At 44.5% G+C, this 17,320-nt stretch overlaps 1 protein-coding gene and 1 long non-coding RNA gene across 6 annotated transcripts in view; both read left to right on the top strand.

The window, feature by feature from the left end:
* The window catches only part of LOC146201362 (uncharacterized), a 408,702-nt gene that overhangs the window by 132,611 nt on the left and 258,771 nt on the right, over positions 1 to 17,320 (top strand). The window lies entirely within an intron of this gene.
* LOC146201370 (heparan-sulfate 6-O-sulfotransferase 1-like) overlaps positions 1 to 17,320 on the top strand; it is a 119,301-nt gene that overhangs the window by 6,927 nt on the left and 95,054 nt on the right. The window lies entirely within an intron of this gene.

The raw sequence follows: 17,320 nt of genomic DNA on the forward strand, positions 1-17,320 counted from the left end.
CCCCTACCATTTTTCGTTCCATAGCCCTCTGGGTTGTCCTCAACTTAAGTAGAACTCTCTTGGTTAGCCTCCACGTTTCAGCCCCATAGGTGAGTACAGGCAAGATGCAACTGTTGTATACTTTTCTCTTGAGCGATACCGGTAAGCTGCTAGTCATAATCTGCGAGTGCTTGCCAAATGCGCTCCATCCCAATCTTATTCTTCTTGTTATTTCCTTTTCATGGTCCGGATCTGCGGTTACTACCTGTCCTAAGTAGACATATTCGCCTACTACTTCCAGTACTTCGCTACCTAATGTAAACTGCTGTTCCTTCCCGAGGCTGTTGAACATTACCTTAGTCTTCTGCATATTGATTTTCAAGCCTACCTTTCTACTTTTCCTGTCTAGGTCATCAATCATTATTTGCAGTTCATCCCCCGAGTTGCTTAGCAAGGCAATGTCATCAGCAAATCGCAGATTACTGAGGTATTCTCCATCTACCCTTATCCCTAACTGCTCCCATTCCAAGTCTCTGAATACTTCCTCTAAACAAGCTGTGAATAGTACTGGGGAGATTGTGTCTCCTTGCCTAACACCTTTCTTTATGGGGATTTTGTTACTTTCTTTATGCAGAACTATGGTTGCTGTGCAGCCACTATATATATCTTCCAGCACTTTCACGTACGGCTCGTCTACCCCCTGATTTCGCAATGCCTGCATCACCGCCGAGGTTTCAACTGAGTCAAATGCTTTTTCGTAATCAATGAATGCTATGTATAAGGGTTGGTTATATTCCGAGCATTTTTCTATCACCTGATTGATGGTATGGATATGATCGATAGTAGAGTACCGTTTCCGAAACCCTGCTTGATCCTTTGCTTGATTGCAGTCTAAGGTTGTCCTGATTCTATTAGCGATTACCTTAGTAAATACTTTATATGTAACAGACAGTAAGCTGATTGGTCTGTAATTTTTAAGGTCCTTAGAGTCCCCTTTCTTGTGAATGAGGATAATGTTTGCATTCTTCCATGGTTCCGGTACCGTCGATGACACCAGGCACTGCGTATACAGGGTGGCCAGTTTTTCTAGCACGATATCCCCCCCGTCCTTCAGCAAATCTGTAGTAATCTGATCTTCTCCAGCTGATATCCCCCTTTTCATAGTTTCTAGTGCTTTCTTGACCTCGTCCTTCGTCACTGGTGGAACGTCTGACTGTTTTTCCCTACCGCCAATCTCATTACGGTCCTGACTATTTTGGCTACTGTAGAGATCTGTATACAACTCCTCGGCTACTTTGACTTTTTTTTTGCATATTAGTGATGACGTTGCCCGCCTTATCCCTTATCACATACATCTGGTTTTTGCCTATGCCCAATTTCTTCTTTACCGCTTTAAGGCTTCCCCCGTTCTTCACAGCATGCTCAATTTTCTCCATGTTATACTTCCTTATATCGGCCACCTTGCGCTTATTAATTAGCTTTGATATCTCGGCCAATTCGATCCGGTCTGTTGGATTGGAAGCTTTCATACTCTGGCGTTTCTTAATCAAATCTTTCGTCTCCTTAGAGAGCTTACCGGTATCCTCTCTTACTATCCTACCGCCTACTTCTACCGCGCACTCAGTAATGATATCTCTGAAATTATTGTTCCTTGCCTCTAGGGTAATGTCGCCATCCTCAGTTAGAGCTGAATACCTATTCTGTAGCGAGATCCTGAACTCTTCTGCCCTTCCCCTCACCGCTAATTCGTTGATGGGTTTCTTTCGTACTAATCTGTTGCGTTCCTTCTTCAGATTTAGGCAAATCCGGGACCTCACCATCCTGTGGTCACTGCATCGCACTTTCCCGATTACCTCTACATCCTGCACAATGGCGGGGGTTGAACACATTATGAAGTCGATTTCATTTTTAGTCTCTCCGTTAGGGCTTTTCCATGTCCATTTCCAGTTCTTCCGTTTGCTGAAGAAGGTATTCATGATTCGTAAGTTATTGCGCTCTGCAAACTCAACTAGTAACTCCCCCCTGCTATTCCTAGAACCAATGCCATAGTCACCTACTGCCTTGTCTCCTGCCTGTTTTTTTCCTACCTTGGCATTGAAGTCGCCCATTAGTACAGTATACTGCGTCTTTACTTTTCGCATTGCCGATTCTACATCTTCATAGAAGCTTTCAACGGCCTGGTCATCATAACTACATGTAGGTGCATAGGCCTGTACAACCTTCAGTTTATACCGCTTATTAGGCCTAATTACGATGCCTGCAACCCTCTCATTAATGATATAGAATTCATCTATATTACCCGCTATATACTTATTGACAAGGAAACCTACTCCTAGTTGTCGCCTCTCTGGTAAACCTCGATAACACAGTACATGCCCATCCTTCAGTACAGTATATGCCTCATTCGGCCTCCTAACCTCACTAAGCCCTATGACATCCCATTTCATGCCCTGTAGTTCCTCTAACAGCACTGCTAAACTAGCTTCACTAGCTAGGGTTCTAGCATTAAACGTTGCCAGGGTCAGTTTCCAATGGCGGCCTGTCCAGCGGAGCCAGGCTTTCTTAGCACCCCCTGCTGCGTCACAGGTCTGACCGCCGCCGTGGTCAGTTGTTCCGCAGCCGCTGGTGACTGAGGGCCGGGGTTTTATGGAGCTTATCATAGGAGGTTGGGGCCAATTACTGCACCAGGGTGGCCAACTCCTGTTCTGGTGAGGGAGTGCGTTGCCGGAGGTGTTCACTGGCATCAGGTCGCACCCCAAACCTGTGTATGCAATTCCATCGACACGCGGATTTTTTTTTTTTCTTTTTTTTTTTCATCCGGTGGAGAATTGCGCGGCACCGGGATTTGAACCCCGGTCCTCTTGCATGCGAGGCGGATGTTCTACCGCTACGCCACCGATGCACACTGTTCAACCACAAATGCGATGGCCAGACATGAATGGAAAGCTGGAAGATAATAAAATGAGGAGGAAAAGCAGATATGTGAAACCCAGACCCAAATCTCTATACATGATCAAACATATTAGATTGTCTATTCCACAACAGTGTTGGCTTAGACCATACGGATAGGAGAGCTATATTTCATCATCAGCCATACTATACTCACTGTAGGGTGAAGGCATCTCCCATTTTTCTCCAAATAACCCGGTCTTGTGCTAGCTGCATCAACTTGACCTTTGTGAACTCCTTAACCTTATTGACCCACCTAATTTTCTGCTGCCCCCTGTTACGCTTTCCTTTCCTTGGAAAATTGGTCATTCTTAGTGACCATCGGTTATCCTCTCTTCTTGATTTCGACTAGAATATCAATAACCTGAGTTACATTTCTCATCCACACTGCACGCTTCCCATCTCTTAACATTACAGCTACCATTTTTCGTTCCATAGCCCTCTGCGTTGTCCTCAACTTAAGTAGAACCCTTTTTGTTAGCCTCCACATTTCAGCCCCATAGGTGAGTACAAGTAAGATGCAACTGTTATATACTTTTCTCTTGAGCGATACCGGTAAGCTACTAGTCATAATCTGGGAGTACACGCCAAATGCGCACCATAGAGCTGTGCACGGGCTCGGGCCGGCCAGGTTAGACAGCACGGTCACAAACACATGCAACCTTTGCGAAAGCGCGAATATGGCCATAGTGCGATAAGTGTCTAGAATGAACAGCATTTTCCCGCATCTTCACCACGCAAGAGCTTTCGAGTTTTCCCGGAGTTAACCCGCTTTCCTTCCCGCCTCCTTGCAGCAATCAGGCATTTGGTAGCCATCAGTGACCGACCATAAGCAGTAACCGCTTGTGGGCTATTTAGTTTCGAGTTTCGCATCTTCGCTTTGGTACTATCGGCACTGACATGATGCACCACGTAGCAGAGTAGGTGACGAAACACAGGAGAGGCACACAATACACACACACACACATAAACAAGGACAATGCATCATGTCGCCTGGCCAACTAGCTCGACTTTCAAAGGTAGTATCGGCACTGATGTTTAGGTATCCGTTTCAATATTCGCGCCATGCTGTCGCCTATCAAATGTCTCTGTTGTGGCTTACTCCTACCTCGACATGGCCTCATTTGAAGCAGGACACAACTAAAAGATTAAAAGCATCTGCGGTGCAAGAGTTTCCCCTTTTCTCTTGTTGCGTAAAGTTCACGTGAAAAGCTGATGGTGAGCCAGGCGAGCTCACCGAGTACTTGACCACAAAACCAACCACTTGTTTAAATTCAGGGCTAGTGCACTTCTCGAGAAGCAAGCAAGCTGCTTACCGAAAACTTGCTTTCCTATCATAGAATGCTTTAGTGATTCTAGCCACAAGTTGTAGCACTGAAAGAAACATCAGCGCTACCGTCGGGGTTCATTATCCGGGAGCGCCGCAAATGCCTCAAATAAATGAATAACTTGCTGTTTTTGCACGGTAATTTAAATATATGTACGTGCTGTGCATCTACATATTCACCAAATTTGCCATTTCAAACGTGAGAACTCAACAATCTAAGATCTTGGATAAACTTATCATCCTGAATCTATTTTTTTTCTTTTTCATAGCTTCAGCTGTAATTATAGCACGACGGGCCGGGCCTAGGTTTTAAATCTGAGTGCTGGGCCGGGCTCAGTCCTTTTCAGAGTCGGGCCGGGCTCGGGCTCAAAATTTCGGCCCGTGCACACCTCTAGCGCACCATCCCAATCTTATTCTCCTAGTTATTTCCCTTTCATGGTAGGGATCTGCGGTAACTACCGGTCCTAAGTAGACATATTTGTCTACCATTTCCAGTTTTTCGCTACCTATTGTAAAGTGCCGTTCCTTGCCTAGGCTATTGAAAATTACCTTTGTCTTCTGCGTATTGATTTTCAAGCCTACCTTTCGGCTTTTGCTGGTTTAGGTCATCAATCATTCTTTGCAGTTCACCCCCCGAGTTACTCAGCAAGGCAATGTCATTAGCGAACTGCAGTTTAATGAGGTATTCTCCATCTACCCTTATCCCTAAAGCCCGGTTCCCACTGCGGAAGCATTCGGTCGACTCTGTCTGGCAACAACATTTTCGCGTAATGTCAGCTACCCTGTCACACTGCTTCAACACGAACTCTCCGGAAGCAAGTCTTTGTCGCCCGGCTACACGGAAAGGATACTTCTGCGGGAACCCCTGGCGGGCTCCTTTCGGCGATGCTCCTCTGCTTCCTCTCTAGCGTAGCCACTGGCGACTCCGCTGCACGAAAGAGGAGGAGAGCCACGACAGCCCCACTACGAGGAGGGTTCTTTTGCACAAGAACGGGCGGGAGATAGGAAGTGATTCGCGGCAGCTCCACTACAACTGGTTTCAATTACAACCCCCTGCCCGACTGATTTCAAGAGGCCATAACGCGGGAGACAACAAAGCGATGAAGGGGAGTTTTTTTTTTTTTTCAAGTGTTTGTGAGCACGAAAATCATTAAAAAACGATCAATCACGGTAAGTGGGGTGGTGTGTCGTCGCTGGGATTTTCGCTCGGCCAGCGAACAAGCCGAACACTGCTGTTGGACGCTGTTTGCATTTTGTGTTCATTGCCCAATTCTGTCATACTGAGGTAACACTCCGCAACCTGCCTTGTTTCTCAGTTGCTTGCGCAGTGTGACAAGCTGTTTGGAAACAAGTGTTTTGGAAAACAAGTCTCCGGCTTGACGGGCAGACGTGTCTTGTCCATGCCGCTGTTGTGTTCCTGCAGTGTGAACTGAGCTTAACTGCTCCCATTCCAAGTCTCTTGAGTACTTCTTCTAAGCAAGCTGTGAATAGTACTGGGGAGATCGTGTCTGCTTGCCTAACGACTTTCTTTATAGGAATTTCGTCACTTTCTTTATGCAGAACTATGGTTGCTGTGCACCCTCTATATATATCATATGGCTCGTCTACACCCTGATTTCGCAATGCCTGCATGACCGCCAAGGTTTCTACAGTGTCAAATGCTTTTTTTGTAACCAATGAATGCTATGTATAACGGCTTGTTATATTCCGAGCATTTTTCTATCACCTGGTTAGTGGTATAGATATGATCGATAAAAAAACCTGCTTGATCTTTTGCTTGATTGAAGTCTAAGTGTCCTGATTCTATTAGCAATTACTTTGATAAATACCCTATACGTAAAGGACAGTAAGCTGATTGGTCTGTAATTTTTCAAGTCCTTAGCGTCCTCTTTCTTATGAATCAAGATAATTTTAGCGTTTTTCTGACTCTAGTACTGTCGTTGACACCAGGCATTGCGTATACAGGGCGGCCAGTTTTTCTGGCATGATATCTCTCCCGTCCTTCAACTAATCTGCAGTTACCTGATCCTCTCCAGCTGCTGCTTTTCATTGTTTCTATAGCTTTCTTAACCACGTCCTTCGTCATTGGCGAACTTATTAACATACCTGTTACCATTTCGGAACTGTGACGGGTGGCGTACCTATGTTAACATGTTTCAGTAACGTGAGGTGCCATGTTACCAGTTACTTTGCATTCTAATTCCCCTTCTCCTCCCCCTTTCAGAAAAAAAAGCGCAGAGCATCTAAAGTGATGCTGCGAATAAGCAAAATGTGCAGGTGCTTTTGATGACCCTTGTTGCGGCTCACATCTGCCCTTGACCCAACTAAAAAGAAAGAATACCTCGTGCATGAACACACACCCTTGTCTTGTATATTCAACAGTAAGCTGTAGTTACGTGAAAGTTGTGGTGCAATACTCTAGCACCATTTATCAACTTTGTTTTCAATATAATTTTTTTTTCTATCTGCAACAATGGCTACATTTCTGCTTATTGAATTCCTGAGTGAACAAGGCTGACTGTGCATTTTGGAATATCACATTTTTCTCATGTATTGTGAATTTCAAGAGAAACAATTTTTTAGAGTTCAGCGATGTTTTCTTTGTGAAGTGACCAAGTGTCATTGTATGTTTAACGTCACATTCACAAAATGGCTTCACTATGTGCCATAGCGTCTGAAGCCATCACATTTAATGCTACAGGGAACTTTAGGCATTGCTAAGTTTCTGCACATTTGTGTCAAGTATTCTTGTTTTACCAAACAACGCAGGAGTAACGCTTGCCAAACGCAGGTAAGCATTACTCCTGCGGACTCCCACCCGGGCCCAGTTCCTGCGCCCGAGTGCCCTACGCGGCCCGCTGCCGGTTTTTCGCTGGATTTGGGAGCTCTGGAATCTTGCAGCCGCGGGGCGCCAAGAACTGGTTAGAGCTAAATCAAGATTTCGGGTAAAATCGTTGTTTGGGCTGGAAGTTTTTTGTAAAATATGAGCTTTGTAAAATTGTAATTGTTAGTTCTTGCACTGAAGACACACTGATTAATATTTATGGCCATAAAATAATAGCAGAGTAGCTTGGGGTAGTTTTTTGCAGGTAACGTAAGGCAGCAACGCGTTCGTTTTTTCTTTGTGTGATGAATAATTAATGAGTAATGATGAATTGTGAGTACACCTTCAGCATGATTGAGCTGTTGTGCAAGCACATATAGTGCACTCGTGTGGGTAGGGTTGGCAAAGTCTGAGATGTCACAAAATCCAAAAATGGCACTTGAGGAACAGGAGAGTAAGCAGCCATTTACAGTGTGAAGTTGAAGAAAAGCAAGCACTGTACGATGCAAATTTAAAAAGTTTTGAGAGCAGTGGAGAAATGCAAAAGCCTGAGCGTTGCTGCTGCTTGTCGAACCGTCATTTTATAGTTGGCTTTAAGTAAAAAATTTAGCGCAAAAAAAGAACACAAAGGACAAAGAAGAACACATAAGACGTTTGACGAGCGCTCGTCAAACGTCTTATGTGTTCTTCTTTGTTCTTTGTGTTCATTTTTTGCGCTAAATTTTTTACTTAATGGATCACCAACTAGCCCGGCAACATGCTCTCCTCAACTATAGTTGGCTTACAGGAAAGGAAAGGGGCAGTGTCTGTCACTCGCGACCAAACCACGCCGATGCGAGATTTTACACCATGAGCCTAGAAGGATTTCGCCTTAAAGGGGTCGTGAAACGTTTTCCGGAAATTTTGCACGGCTTGGTTAAATGGAATCCTTGTCCTGCATCATATAGTATACCTCGATTCGTTTCATCGCCCACGTTGATTTAATAGCAACAAAAACAGAATTTCGGTTTCCTAGCGCGCGTCCTCCTCAACTCAACAGATACGTCATAGCGCTAAGCCAATGAGAAGCTCCCGTTGCCGGAGCCTGCTGAGCCAAAGTTGACCGAGCTCGGTGTATTTTAGAGGTTCTAATTGTGCCCTACTCTACGCTCACACAGGGTTTTTTTAATATGGCTGACGCCTAGGTTCTTCCGTGGGTTCCAGCGTCGCTGTGCTGCTATAGTGAACTAGAATATAGTCGCTACTGTTAAAACATGGTTACATTGTGGGCTTTGAGCCTTACGCCGACGCAACTTTTCGGGTGCCAGGTCGGCGAAGATGGAGCCTGCGAGCGACCGGTGCAGTAACACTTGTGTCGAGAGGCCGCGGTAACCGCGGCGCAACTCCGGCTTGCAGAAGCCCCGACCGTCAGCCTCCCGATCCCAGCCGTTTCGGAACTACGCATTGGTATGTATGTCCGAGTCTTGCAGCCTAGCCTACGTTTGACCGTTTCGAGAGTGCGCAATCGCTAACTGAAGCTTTCGAACAGGTGCAGCTGCGGGCGGTGCGTACTGATGCCGACTGCTCTTGAGAGCATCTGGCGAGATCTCGGCGGCGACTCTGGGCGTTACAGATCATCCGCATTTACTCCAAATGCTTCTAGATCATGGACTGCTAGTCGAGAACACAAGGTAAGAACCTTGAGCGAAAGGCGACATAACTTAAACAAGCGGCCATCTGTTTTTCATTTTCTCGAGCAAGAAATGCTGTAATGAAATCTATTGCGGAAGGCAGTGCTAATAAAAGAAAGCTTCCCCTTTAACGTTACTTACCTGCGATCATCTACACTGTCTACAGTGTTGATATTGCGCCACGGTAGCGCGAACACAACATCGCTGGTTTTCATATTTTTCTTGCTTTCGTAGAAGGTGCGCATGAGCATGACGTTTCACCATGCAAATTACTGGTTTGCTTAATTCCATGCACGAGTAAATGAGAAAACACGCATCGTCTGATAGTGTGAACTTGCTAAATGGAAAGGGAATGCACATTGATGTAAAGTAACGGCAAAAAAAAAAAAAAAAAAACGCTGTCCGGACACATTTGCTTGTTTTATTAGCCAGGTATGACCTTCAGCAAGTGCAGCACTTCAAAACATGAATACTTAAGGAATGCCACAAGAAATGCAGTAAATAAGTACAAAAGCAATCTCACTTCGGAGGACTCTGTGCTAAGTGAAATTGCATGCAGTGAAGTAGCCTGTCTCCTGCAGAAACCGTGGGAAAATGCACTAAAAAACGACACAGAAGAGAAAAACACACAGAGCAGGACTGGCTTCTGCAGACGATCACTAACTAGCCCGACAACTCTTGTTATAGCCTGTCCCCACTTGCTGCCAGAACAATCACCATACCAGCACTCAAAGTTTTATTTGATAGTTTTTTTTTCACCCACTTGCATTAGGTGAGTGTTGTATAGTGTGCAATTATAATTAAAAAAATTGTCTGACTTCACTGATACCATCATCAACACCTCCACACAGTAAACCTCTCCAAAATGCTTTGACACTGACATTTTACATGTGCTGAAATGTGACAACAACAACAACAAAAAAAAAGAAAGACGTTCTTCCAAAGGCCAGTACACCGAAACTTCCACAGCTTGAGTAAGTGTTGGAAATTTTACAGTTAGCAAATGAAGTTATAGAGTAGTTTTGCGGCACTTGCAGAAAGTTTGGCACGTAGCGTGTTGTGGGAAAACAACTGAGAGCCGTTGACAGAAGTGGACTTGTAGTTTATGGCTCCTTCGAATAGAATGACTCCATGCACAGAGCTGCTTAATGCATAAGTCGCATACTTAACATCTTCGTGCTATGCGGATGATATCAGCGTGGACATTGACATAGGCCACAACACTAGTATAGAGGGTGTAAGACGACTACCAGGTTTTGTCAGTCAAAAGCTGCATTGCCTTCAGGCATTATTTTGCTGCAGTAGCAAATTGTGATTGCACTGGAGTTCTAATATTGGGTGGGTCTCATTCTCTCTCAATCACCTGCAGCAGAATTCAAAGTTTGCCATACTTCCAGGGAGAATAGATTGACAGTGAAAGTTACACTGTACAGCTTCTGTTAGACAGGAATTAATTGTACAGATGCATGAATAACTTTCAAATTTGTAAAAGACCTAAACCATATTTTCATTTTGCTATGCTGAAAAGTGAATATTGCTTTTTCTCTTGTCAACAGGAGGCACCACTACATCTGCTACAGCCAGCTTGCGCACTGGCTTTGGGGATGCCTCGGCAGACATCACAGTAAAGTCCTCCCTATTTGTGATGCAAGCCAAATAAGGGAAAGGTTTCCATCTGACAGTTACATTGGTTTCCAGTTTGCACAAGGTTTGTAGAGTCATCACCTTATTCATTCTGAAACAAGCCGGAAAACATGAGAAGAGAGAATTGCAGGACAGCTGGACTAATAACTGGAATTTTACTAAAGGATAGGGGCAAAAGAAGACTTGCACAGAGATGCACATGTAAAAAAGGCCCCAAAAGACTGCTGACTGATTTCTTAGCCACACACGCGTCCTTAGCCTTTGCAGTATAGTGTGCCTTTGAATTTGGATCTGTGGCTTCCCTTTTGCAACGCGTGGTTCTTGACCATAAGAAATTTGCTTTTTTTAGATGATTTTTTAGGCCCTTTCTGCTTTCCACGCTTTCACTGCTTTGGGGGTTTTTCGTGCACGTGCATTTCTGTGCGAATCTTCTTTTGCCTCTTTCCTTCAGTAACATTTCAGTCGTTAGTCAAACTTTGTCTTGTGCTCCTCTCACGTGTTTCGTCTTCTGGCTGGTTTTAAGATGAATCAGTACCAACTCATCCAGTTGTTAGTCTTGTTGATATCACTAGCCTGACTGCACCCACTGCTGGGCAAATGCCTCTCCCATATCCATCCGAATAACCCGATCCTGTGCCAGGCGTATGATTCTCGCAAACTTCCTAATTTCATCTGCTTGCCCGAGTTTCTGCCGCCCCCTGCTACACTTGCCTTCCCTTGCAATCTAAAAGACATATATAGGCTCACTTAGAATGAATTTTGTGTACTCACTCCCTTCCTTTACCTTTGACGGGTAGAATTTTTCTTTTTTTGGAACTGACTGCAGATACATCATAATGGGGGAGGCATCATAATAGATGCCTCTCGCATATCCATTCAAATAACCCGATCCTCTGTCAGCTGCATCCATATGATCCCCGCAGACTTCCTAATCTCATCTGTCTGCCCGAATTTCTGCCGCCCCCTGCTACGCTTGCCTTCCCTTGGAATCTGCAAGACATATATAGGCTCACTTAGAATGAATTTTGTGTGCTCACTCCCCACCTATACCTTTGATGGGTGGAATATTTTTAGCACTGACCGCAAATGCATCATAATTGTGCAGTTGTGTATATACCTGCTTTTATAGATGCCTCTCCCATATCTATCCAAATAACCCGATCCTCTGTCAGCTGCATCCATCTGATCCCCGCAAACTTTTTAATCTCACCTGCCTGCCTGAGTTTCTGCTGCCCCCTGCTATATTTGCCTTCCCTTGGAATTTACAAGACATATATAGGCTCACTTAGAATGAATTTTGTGTACTCAATCTCTAACTATACCTTTGTCGGATGCATTTTTTTTTATTTAGCACTGACCTCAACACATCATGATTGTGAAGCTGTATATACACATTTGTATACTTAGGAGAGAGGAAGACAGTGAAGAAGCATGAATAAAAGATGTCTTGCTCTAGGTCAACTTCATTCTAGCCTAAATATTTTGTATGCACTGATGAACCTGCGGCCAACCAATAAATTATTTTGAAAGCAACATGTCTCTCTTTAACACTCATTTGGTAACATTAGATAATGCCCAAATGTACTACAAGGTGGTGGTCCTTGTGGCACTGACAAACCTAGATTTTCTAGTTGCTGCGTTCACCTTTACATGGCCTCGAAAAATAGTGGCTTATGGGGAATAGAAAAATCAAACGGTTTTCTGCAAAAGCTGCTTTGAAAGGTGGCCACTGTTTTCAGCATTTTGCAGTCTCATTCAGAAGCAAGCCAACATAATCTGCAATCTGTAGACATGCATACAATAATATGTGCCTTATACTTTGAAATGTACCAGACTTTAACCAGTCATAAAACAGCGTGCTGAAAAGGTATGTATAGCAAAGCCTCCTTCGTTGATGATACCCATAGTTTGCATGGAAACATCTGCACTAGAACCTGAATGACGTTGAGTTAATTGGCCTGCTGGTTGATTATGCCACCAAAATGCTGGTAATACAATGAACTTCGTCGGTGCTGGGGTCAAGTCTGGAAATATAAAGTTGGGATGATTTAATTGTGAAATCTTTTGCTGCTGAATTCACTGCAGGCTAGAATGTAACAGGATTAAAGGGCAGCTGTAGACGTAAGGGCAGCCCACATTGTCACGGCATCTTATGCGTCCTAGTGCACATTTCTACATACCGTGCATGTTTTGCTAGTAAACAATGTAACCACAGATTTGCGAAGCTCCAAGAATGCTACACTGAAGCTGTCTGAGTAGCTGCTTGTGTCGCTGAATATTGTGAAAGCCTTTTGATGGAACGAAAACTGCTTGGTGAATACTTATGCAGAGTGAGGTTGGTCAGGAGAGCAGGTGATATGTACACCTTCGCAATTTAACCATACAAGCACAGACTGTGTGATACTCATACAAATTGAAAAATATAAGGGAAGGAATTGAACTGAAGACTTCGCGGTTCGACAGTCCAAACTTCTGCTACATGTGCTTTGGGCTGTGTGTGCTAGCCCGCTTGCAATCTGATCGCCCGAGCCAGGAAAATGGTACACACCAGTGGCGTAGCCAGAAATGTTTTTCGAGGGGGGCTGACGAATTCAGTGTCTCAGCCTCCTCCTTATCGAGATACCTGTCACCAATTTGTCAACAATAAACTGCGCCATATATTCTGTATGCTGGGATGCAAAGATTGCACGGAAGGATAGTACCGTCCGGGGCTTTCGTTCTATCGAGTATCCTGCGCATGTATTGTTTCAGGCGAAACTCATTTGTTTAATTTAACAAATGCAGAACTAAAAATTCATCAGTCAGTTTTTCAGCCATACAATTAACATTAGTTCGAATACGCAGTCTTCCTGACGGACTAGCAGATGACATGGTTGCCTGCACTCTCTCCAGTGTGCCTATAACTGTGATTGTAATACAGTACCTGCACTCTAACAAACTGTAGTGTTACGGACAGACGAGGACTCTAAGCAGACCACTTCGACAGACTTTCCACCGGAGTATACATAGCGGCTAAAAACATCGAGATTCAGTGCGAACAAGAGGCCCGAGAGGGAGAAGACAGCGCGGCGTCAGAAGATCAAGTTCGATCTGCGGAAGTTGAGCATGTGGCGTCACGCTCCCTCCTAGATTTTTTTTTCATTTCTCCACACATTTCATCTCTGCGTGCTTTGTCACCTTGTTTGATAGTGTGGCTTGTCTCCGTTGTATGGTCCGATGAACGATTTCAGAACACTAAAGGCACCTTTCGCTTTTTTTATTCCAGCTGAAATCTCTTTTCGATCGTGAAAACGACATACTCGAGACAAAGTCCAGTTTGATTTCCGGCTCCGGTGGTTGTTTTGGTCTGCGGTATATGACAGTACGAAAAAATTTCGTGGGGGCTGAAGCCCCATAAGCCCTCCTCCTGGCTACGCCCCTGGTACACACCCATAGGAGCACCACTCCCAGTACTCTTTAACATGTACATAGAAGTGCAGGTGCTTGGGATAAACCTTGGATACCGCAATGCACCTCAAACAATGGCATGTTAGCCAGAATAGCAGGTTGGGCTTGTTGGTTTTCCATCCTGAGGTAACAGCGCAAAATGTGGACGGGAGCACGAGACGAGAAGACGATGAGACATTGTGTCGTCTTCTCGTCTTGTGCTCCCATCCACGTTTTGTGCTGTTACTTCAGAATGTCACGTGCCTGCGCAATATCTACATAATTGTCACACAAACCACTTTGTGTGTATTTACGACTACTTGCACAACACCGTTGCCACCCACTGATGACGAGCAGCTGAACAGCAGTTTTTCACGTACACTCCGCTGCCATTAATTACAAATGCTATCACGCTACGACTTCCCATACCACCCCACCCAACCTCTGTGTGTAATGACTCAATCTTTGGTGCGTTTGCATGTTCTCGGGATACTGAAGAAATCCATGGTACCAATTAGTAGATTCAAGCAACTTAATCTGACATACATCTGGTGAGAATATTACAACTCTATCCATGTATACACAGATCTGTATCACCACAAGCGTCACCTACAATTGTGGTGATGCCGCTCAGAACATGACTTTTTTTTTTCTAGGGCATAATTCTCCACAAACCGCTGCTGAGCTTGTGGCCCCTTGGTAAGAGGCTTTCCACATCTGTGGGAAACCACTTCAGAAGTGGTGTGCATTCACAGTTTCAAAGCCTGCATTACAAATTTTTGGAAGTTTTTCAACACCACACCCTTACCAGCCTTTGGCCTTTGGCACTACACATCACTGAGTTCCTTATATCTGCTTGTGCTCAAGGCCACAAGGTAGTGCTTTAGTGGATCCATACCCACTTGCCAATTATATGCCATAATGCATGCTTTCTCCATAGACTGCATCTAAATGTGGTTTCACACAAATATTTATACTTAATTGGACAGGCGGACTGCCCAGAACTGTTCCACATGTGACATTACGAAGACTGTGGAGCGTGTGCTAGTGATGTGTCCCAGTATATGCGTGCAAAACAATAACTTGAGTTACTTCTTTGAAGTGTTTTGGCAACAGGCCTCTCTCAGAGGACCTATTGGCCGGTTGGCCAGAAATGGAAAGCTCTACAGGCAGTGCAGGCTTTCTGCTGCTTCTTGCATGACACAGGACTTGACTCGTGACTGTGGTGCAAGTTCTGTATTTCTGTATATATTTTAATCAAGTCACGACCCTCTTTCTTCTTCTCTTTCTCTTTCCCTGTACAGAGTAGCAGGTCAGATATTAAACTTTTAAGCCAATAATCTATTCGCCTTTCCAATCAATAACACTTGCGTGAATGCATTTCTCCTGGATGGTTGATCTGGTAATCACACCACCGTAATGCAAGGACATGGGGAGTATGAGCTTTTGAGGTGAACAATTTTTACCCTAGAAATGTCTTTTAAATGATGTGAAGGATTCTGAGCTCTGCTCAACATGATCCTCCTCTTTGGAGTCTTCATCAGGTTCTATGAGACTAGATGAGTGCTGTGAAAAGAACGTGATCAAAGTGGAACCAAGGGACCTGTTCTGGGTGGTACGATATGCTGGTAGGGGCACCTGTTGTGCTGGCCTCACGGTATCGTTCAAAAAAAAAAAAATCCAAAATGCGCATATTACTGCTATGAGGGCAGTCTGGCAGGAAACAATCAAATAGAACTGGTGGCTTCTGCGAGTCGAGTAGTTCTCAAATAGGCATATCTGTAAGCACACCTACTTTTACTGCCTTTATCACGCGACCTACACTTTTTTTGCCAATGCACTGGGCCAGCTGTTTTGCGTCGGTACAACGCATCGTTTGAGGTGAGCTTTCTTCGTTTCCGGTCCATGCCTAGGCTTCGAATGACGCCGAGGTTCATTTAGGACTTCCAGTAGAAAGTACTACGAACACATGAACCCGATCGGTGTGCCAAAACTTGTGAAAGCGAACATTACTTCCACTCGGAGAAGCCGTGCTGCAATCTCTCGACGCACACGGTTGGCATAGCGAGCACTCAAACCCGCACAACACGCCTAAACCCAGAACCTAACGTTGTTAGAAAAAATAGGCGAAGTCAGAGCACTGTAGACGTTGTAAGAAGTATGCTTCCTTCTTCTTTTTTTTTTTTTCTTTTGAGAAAGGTTACGAAAGAGGCGTCGGGAAGGTGGGAGAGCAAAGCTGCGACAACGCGTTGGGTGAAAGGGCCACCCAAGTGTATTGTACCAACCTTTTTTTTTTTTTTCTGTTTCCGGCTTTCCGTGTAGTGCCATAGTTCAGGTCATCCAGCCGAAATAAAGGAAGCGAAGCTCGACACGCTATTCTCAATGATGCAGCGCGGAGGCGAGCAATTAATATACGAGTACGTGCCGCGGCGCCCGCTCCTGAAACACTCCACCCACCACTCGGATTGAACACACTTGTCGATTTCTTTGACCTGAAACCGTATTTACATCGTATCTTTAATGACGCCAAGAATAAAAAAAAAAAATTAGCAGCAGCGGCCGCACAACCAAGTTGTACCGGTGGTATGAGACTGCTCAAGACGTTGTGCTCCATCACGAATGTTCACAAAAAAAAACAAAAAAACAACAACAACAAATAAGATTGGAACCGTTGTCATTTGGAGTACCCGGCGGTGCGAGGTATAGTCGTCATTACCGAAAACCTGAACTTGAGCGTCACCTCTCGCTCTGCACAGCGCAGCGCGCAGCGAGAAGCAGACACCACCCGTCCTCCTCCGCCGCCGCCGCCGACCGCGCGTCACGTGACAGTAACGAGAATTGCCCTGGTACAGATTGTTGAAGAAATGCGTTTGCGTGTGCGAATAATTGATATACTATATTTTTATTTGCTAACTTTAACAGGAACCTATTATTTTATGGGAAATAATGATTATGTTTGCGTTTCCAAACGGCTAAACATGACGTAGGCGAGTACTTCTAATTCCGGCCTACAGGGTCGCAGGGTCGCTTCAGGATCGCAAAAATGCTGTGATTTCAGAATGGTATTATTAAATGCAGAAGCAATATTTCGACGAGATATTTTGGAATCTGCATGCCTAATGTTTACTGAAGCAAGGAAAATTGCAACTGGGCAGTTACATTTTCGTTTCACGACCCCTTTAATAATTGGTTCGCAGAAAAGGAAAGGCACAGTATCTATCACACTTATTTCTGTGGACTTCTTCAGTTGTATTGGGGTACAGTCAAGACCACATGCCAGCAACCGGATATTGGTGTATGGTGGCTAGTAAAGCTTTCGCTTAAAAAAAGAAAAAAAAAACAGTAGTTGCTAATTATGGGTCATAGTACACAGCGTGTATATTGCTGTGCTGAATAGTGAACAAAATTAGTTTTGTAAATTTCACTGTACCGAACAAGTCAGATGCAGGAAAATTCTTGAGCTTTAAATTTGGTAACCAGAAAAGCTTAAGCAACAGACTA

The sequence above is a fragment of the Amblyomma maculatum genome, chromosome 2 (genome assembly GCF_055883805.1).
Source record: "Amblyomma maculatum isolate TAMU_Amacu chromosome 2, ASM5588380v1, whole genome shotgun sequence".
In the NCBI taxonomy this organism is placed as follows: domain Eukaryota; kingdom Metazoa; phylum Arthropoda; class Arachnida; order Ixodida; family Ixodidae; genus Amblyomma; species Amblyomma maculatum.